The sequence below is a fragment of the Triticum urartu genome, unplaced genomic scaffold (assembly GCF_003073215.2).
Source record: "Triticum urartu cultivar G1812 unplaced genomic scaffold, Tu2.1 TuUngrouped_contig_5426, whole genome shotgun sequence".
In the NCBI taxonomy this organism is placed as follows: Eukaryota; Viridiplantae; Streptophyta; class Magnoliopsida; order Poales; family Poaceae; genus Triticum; species Triticum urartu.
In genome coordinates, this window is record NW_024116101.1 from 3,717 (window position 1) to 12,758 (window position 9,042).

The window sequence follows — 9,042 nt, forward strand, 5'->3', positions numbered from 1 at the left end:
TCATTAAGTTCAATCACAACATATCCACCACAGAAATCCATGTTTGCATCAAGTTAAGGAGAATTAAGGTTTCAAAATCGATCTGGTTCATTGTTTTTCCCAATAATAAAGAGCTTAGATGTGACATCCTTAGAAAACATCTAGATGTGAATTAGACAAACTGAATAATAAATACTGGATCATGGTTTTTCCTGATACATATCATTGTTTTTCCCAATATAATCCTCCTGAAGACCTGAAGCAAAGCGATCTGGCTTTCAGAAGGAACAGGGCACCGCAAGGCAAGGGGCGGAAGAGATGGATTTCGGATGTTGTATTGATCTTTGAGTGTATGCGTGCAGCCAGGATCCTGTCACGCCCTCTGTGGAAGTTTAGGGCGTACGAGAGTTCTTCGTCTCTAGCCGCAGATCGCCGCCATGCATGGTGATCGGGAACGTGGGCTTTGCACGTCTGGTCTGTGGAGGGCTGCCCTTGCAAATCTGCACGATTAACTAAAGGACGTACAGGACCAGAGGCGGGCGGCTTGGTGCAAAAATTCCTAAGATATACGCAAACTTCTGGAGGAGGCTATCGGTTATCTTTGGAAGCAGAAAATAAGGAAACGGAACGGAACTTCTGGAGGAGGCTGGGCCGTACTCGAGTTGTCCCGCTGGCGAAGATGAGTACGAAATGAGCACGACCCCAGTCTAACATAGGCATCGCCTCACCGTCCCAATAAATTCTCCTGGTTCCTCACCCTAGCCCAACACGCAAAGAAGCTCCTGTGTTTCGTTAGCTCTTCCGCCGCCGCGTCTTTTTGCTAGGGTTTCATTTCGCCTCCCAATCCTCCGATCGATGGCGGCCGAGGAAGGCGAGAAGAAGATGATCACGCTCAAGAGCTTCGACAGTGAGGAATTTCAGGTCGAGGAGGCGGTCGCCATGGAGTCGTAGACCATCCGCCACATGATAGAGGACGACTGCGCCGACAACGGCACCCCGCTCCCCAACGTCGACTCCAAGATCCTCTCCAAAGGTCATCGAGTACTGCAAGAAGCACGTCCAGGCCAGCCCCAAACCGGCTGACTCCGGCGCCGCCGTCGACGCCAGCTCCTCCACCTCTACTGCAGCAGCCGCCCCCACCGAGGACCTCAAGAGCTTTGACGCCGAGTTCATCAAGGTCGACCAGAACACCCTCTTCGACCTCATCCTGGCTGCAAACTACCTCAACATCAAGGGATTGCTCGACCTTACTTGCCAGACTGTTGCAGACATGATCAAGGGCAAGACTCCGGAGGAGATCCGCAAGACTTTCAACATTAAGAATGACTTCACACCAGAGGAGGAGGCGGAGATCCGCAAGGAGAACCAGTGGGCTTTTGAGTAGAAAAAAAAGTAACACCTAGCTAGGCACTGTTTCGTTGAATTACTGCTTACTATCTGTCTTTCTTTTTTAGACTTCGTATTATGCAAGAAGAAACCTATCGTGGTACTTGTCAAACTGAATTGTTATTTGTCAAGTGGATATTTTGATTGGTAATATCATCCTTAGCTGATTTATGCGTGTGATTTCAAATATTTTTGGCTATCTTGAAATAGCCTTATTGTTTCCGATTTTATATCTACATATTTGCTAAAGAAGTAAAGATATGTCAAAATTTGTCAGACATGATTTTCATTTGGCAGCGTTGGATCGTTAACGCGCAGCGGCATCATTTGCTCGTCGTGCGGAGCGGCATCATTTGTTTGTCATGCGGAGCGGGCGTGCGGTTTAGCTGACACTATGCCCAAGAGCTGGAGTGGAGTTTTTGTGCGCTTTCTTTGTCTTTAGTGGTTGTTTGGGTATCAAGGGAAAGACTCCGGAGGAGATCCTCAAGACTTTCAACATCAAGAATGAATTCACACGCGAGGAGGAGGCGGAGATCCGCAGGGAGAACCAGTGGGCTTTTGAGTAGAAAAAGAGTAGCACCTAGCTAGACACTGTTTCGTTGAATTACTGCTTACTATTTGTCTTTCTTTTTTAGACTTCGTATTATGCAAGAAGAAACCTATGGTGGTACTTGTGAAACTGGATTGTTCTTTGTCAAGTGGATGTTTTGATTGGTAACATCATCCTTAGCTTCTGATTTACGCATGTGATTTGAGATATTTTTGTCTATCTTGAAATAGCCTTATTGTTTTTGATTTTATATCTACATATTTGCTAAAGATCTGTCCACATTATTTTCATTTGGCTTCAAGTCAAATTTAGTGACCGTTGGATTGTTAACACGCAGCAGCATCATTTGTTCGTCGTGCGGAGCGGGCGCACTTTTTAGTTGACACTACCCCCACGAGCTGGAGTGGAGTTTTTGTGCGCTTTCTTTGTCTTTAGTGGTTGTTTGGGTATCAATGATTATACATGAGATTTTAGAAAACCAGTTTGTGGAGGATTTTTAGGAAAACCAATTTTGGATAGTTTTATGTCACAACAAGTATATACTATTCCTTGTTTGGTTCCAAAAAGACAAGGAAACACGATTATACAGTCCATTCAATGGCAATTATTTTCTTCATGGCAACTAGAGAGTGGTTGAGGTGATTTGGAGGAGTGATTGGTCGTGGACATGTTTGGTTTAGTTTGATTTTCTAGATACATGCTTGTTTCTCATCAGTAGTCCTTTGCATTGGATCCTCTCGATGGATAATCATAGGAGAAAAGAGTAAATAAGTACGGAAATGTTAACGTCCACCAACACGTGTGGACGTTGACCATCTCGACCACACGCATCTATCACCGTCCAGTACTATATGCATTTGACACAATCTAGCTAATTTTCTGTGCCACGTAGGACAAAGCGTGTGTGTGGTGTGTGTGACATAGTTCGCCCACACATCTGTTTTACCACACGGAGGGGCCGGTGTGTGGGCGTTTAGTAGTTCACCCACACACCAGTTTTCAGTCACGCATAAGGGCTGGTGTGTGGGCATTTGCCATCTCGCCCACACGCCCGTCTTCTTTCCCGCACGTAAGCTACTAGTTGCCATGTGTTTTTGCAGCGCACATGGCAACTGCCTCTAGTGTGCTTTATAAGCAGGTGGCAACTCTCTTTTTTTACCCGAGTTGCCATGTGTTTTTGCAGGGTACACGACAACTGCCTAGTGTGCACGTAAACAGATGGCAACTGTCTTTTACCGAGTTGCCATGTGTTTTTGCATGGTACATGGCAACTGCCCAACGTACTCGTACATGGCAACTGCCCTAACGTGCACGTAAGCAGATGGCAACTCTTCCTTTTTTACATGGCAACTGCCCTAGCATGCTTGTGAGCACATGGCAACTCTCTCAACTGCCTAGTGTTAGTATGTGGCAACTCCTAAAGTTATGAAATCATGGCAACTACATTAGATCAGACCATACATGACAACTGCAGTTGAGCAACCATGGCAACTGCAGTTGTTCGACATGGCAACCGTAGTTTAGCGACATGGCAACTGCAGATAAACGAATATGGACGAGGGTCTGGACCATGGCAACTGCGGGCGCGCGGTGGGCGTCACGTGTCGCGTGCGGGGCCAGAAAGGTACGAGGCCTAACATACGGGCGTGTGGGCGTTATCAACTTCGCCCACACGCACGCGTGCGAGAGGATTCAAGAGGGAAAAAAAGATGTGTGTGGGCATTAGTTGTTTTGCCCACACGTAGGTGTGTGGGCTAGTTGTTGTTCATGCCACACGAGGCGTGTGACACAACTACCCGATACACCACACGTGTGGCAGTTATCGGGACCCAATAAATATTGGTAAAAAAGGAACAATTAGTGCTTAGTTGGCTAAGAATTCATTGATTTTACAATAATGTCCATACACGTTAAGAAAAGGTCATTGTGCTATCATTTAAGTGTTTGCTCACTGACTATGGTTGCATCATTCGGTCGTAATAATTTTTAACGGTGGAACTAAACAGAACACACTGTCTTCGCGTGAACAAAAGAAAAGAATGGTTCACCATGTTCTATCTATATATTCCTCAAAAACAAGAAAATAGAAGATTTAAGGGCTGATAGCACTTTGGATCGGGTAGGCTTAGAGTTTACGGTGGTTTGTGGTGGTTTACCTTTTCCATAGGTGGATGAACCCGCCGAAGTGGTCATGGTGGATAGCTACGGCGGGGGGGGGAGGGAGGGGGGGGTGGTGGCGGTGGAGCTTCCCATCGCTTCAGCGCCTCCCTCTCGATCGGACTAGGGTTAGGAGTGGGGAACAGTGGCGGCAGTGAACCTCGTACATTGTGTCGTGGTCCCCACCTCCTTTATATGTTGTGTAGACAGAGCATATCACATATATCTTATTAGAAGCAATCGTCTGTGTTATTATCGGTCTTCGCACATATTTCTAATTACAGACATGTTTGCCGCGTATCACACACATCTTAATATATTTAACCGTTTCTATTCTCTTGTCTCAACGCAAACAGTTCATCCGAGTGAACCGCATGCCGTATATCGCACACACCTTGATCTGGCTGACTGTTTCTTTTGTGTTGCCTAATCACAAATAGTACATCCGAGTGAACTGTATGATGTATATCGCACACACCTTCATATGGCTGCCCGTTTCTTTTGTTCCTCCTCATCGCAAACAGTTAACTGAACTAAAACGTGTGCCCTGCATCGCACACGCAACTAAAATCTGAACCGTGTTTGATGCATCCTCCATCGCAAACGTTTTGCACCTTTTTTATGAGTTTTTTATACCACCATTTGCGATTATTACATCGCACACAGTTTTATCGAAGGGTCTCTGATCGTAGTGTCGCGTTAGCAGCATCCTGCAGTAGTGGCTGGATCGCGAAGACGTTCGACTACATCAACCGTGTTAACCTAACGCTTCCGCTTTCGGTCTATGAGGGTATGTAGACACACTCTCCCCCTCTCATTGCTATGCATCTCCTAAATAGATCTTGCATTATCGCAGGAATTTTTTTGAAATTGCATGCTACGTTCCCCAACAGGAAAGGGGGGGGGGTGGCGCCCCCTTCCCTAAACCAATTCGGCCTCCTCCCTTGTGGGGGCGCACCAGCCCCTTGTGGGCTGGTTAGCCTCCCTCCTATGGCTCATATCTTTCCCCGGGGGTTCCGGTAACCCTTCCGGTATGTACCTGAAACACTCCGGAACCCTTCCGGTGTCCGTATGCTACCTCCCAATATATCAATCTTTGCCTCTTGACCATTTCGAGACTACTCGTCATATCCGTGATCTCATCCGGGACTTCGAACAAACTTCGGTCACCAAAACACATAACTCATAATACAAATCATCATCGAACGTTAAGCGTGCGGACCCTACGGGTTCAAGAACTATGTAGACATGACCGAGACACATCTCCAGTCAATAACCAATAGCGGAACCTGGATGCTCATATTGGTTCCTACATATTCCATGAAGATCATTATCGGTCAAACCGCAATAACAACATACGTTATTCCCTTTGTCATCGGTATGTTAATTGCCCGAGATTCGATCGTCGTTATCTTCATACCTAGTTCAATCTCATTACCGGCAAGTCCCTTTACTCGTTCCATAATGCATCATCCTGTAACTAACTCATTAGTCACATTGCTTGCAATTATCCTCCCGTAACTAACTCATTAGTCACATTGCTTGCAAGGCTTATAGTGATGTCCATTACTGAGAGGGCCCGGAGATACCTCTCAGATACTCGGAGTGACAAATCCTAATCTTGAACTATGCCAACCAAACAAACACCTTTGGAGATACCTGTAGAGCATCTTTATAATCACCCAGTTACGTTGTGACGTTTGATAGCACACAAGGCATTCCTCCGGTATCTGGGAGTTGCATAATCTCATAGTCAAAGGAATATGTATAAGTCATGAAGAAAGCAATAGCAATAAAACTTTACGATCATTATGCTAAGCTAACGGATGGGTCTTGTCCATCAGATCATTCTCCTAATGATGTGATCCCGTTCATCAAATGACAACACATGTCTATGGCTAGGAAACTTAACCATCTTTGATTATCGAGCTAGTCAAGTAGAGGCATACTAGGGACACTCTGTTTGTCTTTGTATTCACACATGTACTAAGTTTCCGGTTAATACAATTCTAGCATGAATAGTAAACATTTATCATGATATAAGGAAATATAAATAACAACTTTATTATTGCCTCCAGGGCATATTTTCTTCAGCCTCCCACTTGCACTAGAGCCAATAATCTAGTTCACATCGCCATGTGATTAACACCCAAAGAGTACTAAGGTGTGATCATGTTTTGCTTGCGAGAGAGTTTTAGTCAATGGGTCTGACACATTCAAATCCATATGTATTTTGCAAATTTCTATGTCTACAATCCTCTACACGGAGCTACTCTAGCTAATTGCTCCCACTTTCAATATGCATCCAGATTGATACTCAGAGTCATCCGGATCGGTGTAAAAGCTTACATCGACGTAACTCTTTACGACGAACTCTTTATCACCTCCATAACCGAGAAATATTTCCTTAGTCCTCTTAGGTAAATAAGGATAACTATGACCGATGTCCAGTGATCCACTCCTAGATCACTATCGTACCCCCTTGCTAAACTCATGGCAAGGTACACAATAGGTCAGGTACTGGTACTTCTTTCATATGGGGCTGTTGTTTCTCTGCCATTGCCAAGAGGCAAAATTAATTCTATAGTCTTTCATTTCGAAGAGGCAATAGGTTTTACAGGGACCTTTGTCACAAGATCCATGTTTACTCATTCCTCCCTTATAGAGCTAACGACAGGTGTTGTATAGGTCATACAACATGCTCCCCCAGATACATTCTATTCGAGTCTTAGGTATTTTCATACCATGCTCCCCCAAATTACTTCATCTTCACCAAAAATGGGGTATCTTTAAACTTTATCATTTGGGTTTATTCTGTTAATACTTTCTTCTGTTTGTCACTTTAAGCACCGTCTTAGTATTCTTTAGTCTACTTTCAGAACTGTAAAAGATCTAGGAATACAACTGTTTTCTTCTTCTTTAGGGGTATTATGACCGTCGTACTCCCGAGATGATCACATTCTTTATTAATGGATCACTTTAGATGCATAATGTGCATCGCATTATCTAAAGTATAGGGGAAGTTCATCATTCTTAATTTATCTCATATTTCTTTCTCCCCCTCGAAATGTGACAAGATCTTTTCTGCCACAATTTCGAAAAAACATTCATAACTCTTGTGGATTGAGGAAACTTCGATTATCTACTTCATTTATCTGATTACTTCATACGAAATGAAGTTATCTGTTAACTGGTATGGGAGTACTTTTTCCTTATTCCATTTCAGAAACTCAACAGAGTTCTTTATCATTAGTACTTTTGCAAGTCACACTTGCATATCAATCTTATCTTTAGGTCCATCTGTAACTTTTATTCACTTTGGATTTATTGAGTGCTTAATGACGGTTACACATAAGGTGTACGGTTGATACTAGGAAAGCATAATAGCTACTCCATACTTTTCTCTCAGAGTGGGACACATTAAACACACATGAGTCATCATATCTTTGTCCTGTCATACAGGATAAGTCCTTTGCCAAAATTTCTCCTGCCATACAGGATGTTTGACATAATACTATGTCAACTTTACCCAGTCACGCAGGTATTTCCCCAGACTTTTCCCGCCATGCGGGTTTTATTACAATCATCTTTTCCCGCTATGCGGGTAATTCCCTGTAAGGGACATAAATGCCAGAATTGGCTCTTTTGACTGCATATTCAATCATTAAATTCAGAAATAAATCCGAATGCTCTTTGACACACATGCTTGATCCGGCGTTGGTCAAATTAAACACGCATATTGCTTGTTTCATCTCAAAATGATCTTCATAGAGAGTACATGAAAAACATTCGTCAACCAAGACTCTCAATGATCTATCTCTTTTCTTTTCTTGGATTAATATCCCGGAATTCTTTTTTTAAGCCATTCTTTAGAGAGAACATACTACCTCACGTTATGACCTTTCTTGGTCATCTTTCGGGTCACAAGTACCCATCCATTCGCTTTCATGAATGAAAGCATAAAAAACTTTTAGTCTAAGAAAACTTAGCCAATAGTCAACAATAATGAGCATAAAAATAACCCTACGTTGGTCTGGTTAAAAAATATGCACATTAAACTTTTTAAAACTTTCATTTTATATTCTAAATCACCGTTGTGGCAGAATTAGAATAAAACATCATCCTTCTACATTAATTCCATAACAATGTGATGATAGTATTTCTATTGAACATCTTTTCTAAGAAATAATCATCATCAACTTTATTGTAGTGGGAACAAGAAATATACATTTCTCTAGCTCAAGAACATTTCTTGATCTTTATCTGTTCTCTAAAAAATGGTCACTTTGATACAAAATCTATTAGAGATTCAAGCTTTCAACATAAGACTCATAGAATTACACTACTGTTATCATCAACATTGGTCAGAAAATAACAATACCATATTCTAACTTTAAAACAAATATCTTTCTTTTGTCATAGCGGAAACTATCTGAATCTGATTTCACCCACAGGGGAAAAACATTGCTAAGAATAGTTCTTCCAATTAAATTTTCCCGTTGGTTCCAATTTAATTGGAGGATAAAACTTTTACTTTGCAGCAGAAAACTTGAATAAAAAAGCATAAACTTTTACTTTTCTGAAACATTACTTTTACTTTTCTATTTTCTAAACGATAATTTTTCTTTGAATAATTTTGAATAGCAAAACTCTATGAAATTTGTCCAAAAACTAGACAAAAAACAGAAGACAGATGCGCGCTTCTCTCTGTCCTGTTGAGCGCGTGCCGCTAGTGGCCGTAACCGGCCCAATGGCCCAGCGCGGGGCGCTGCTCTCTGGCCTGGTCCGCCAGACCAAAATCCCACCTTCTTTTGGCCCTAAAGCTCGACAACGAGCTAGGTTTTTCCTCCTAGCCGTCCGATTTGATCGGACAGACGTCCGCGCTCCTCGCTAGATCAAAATGAGGCAGCGACTCTAGCCCCGAAAACTCTAGCCCCCAATTCTTTCTCTCTCGTCACGCTCTCTCTCTT

The 9,042-nt window shown here is 42.9% G+C and overlaps 1 pseudogene; it reads left to right on the forward strand.

Moving 5' to 3' along the window:
* Nucleotides 1-388: 388 nt before the first annotated feature.
* LOC125529206 lies at nt 389-1,363 on the forward strand (annotated as a pseudogene).
* Nucleotides 1,364-9,042: the final 7,679 nt, after the last annotated feature.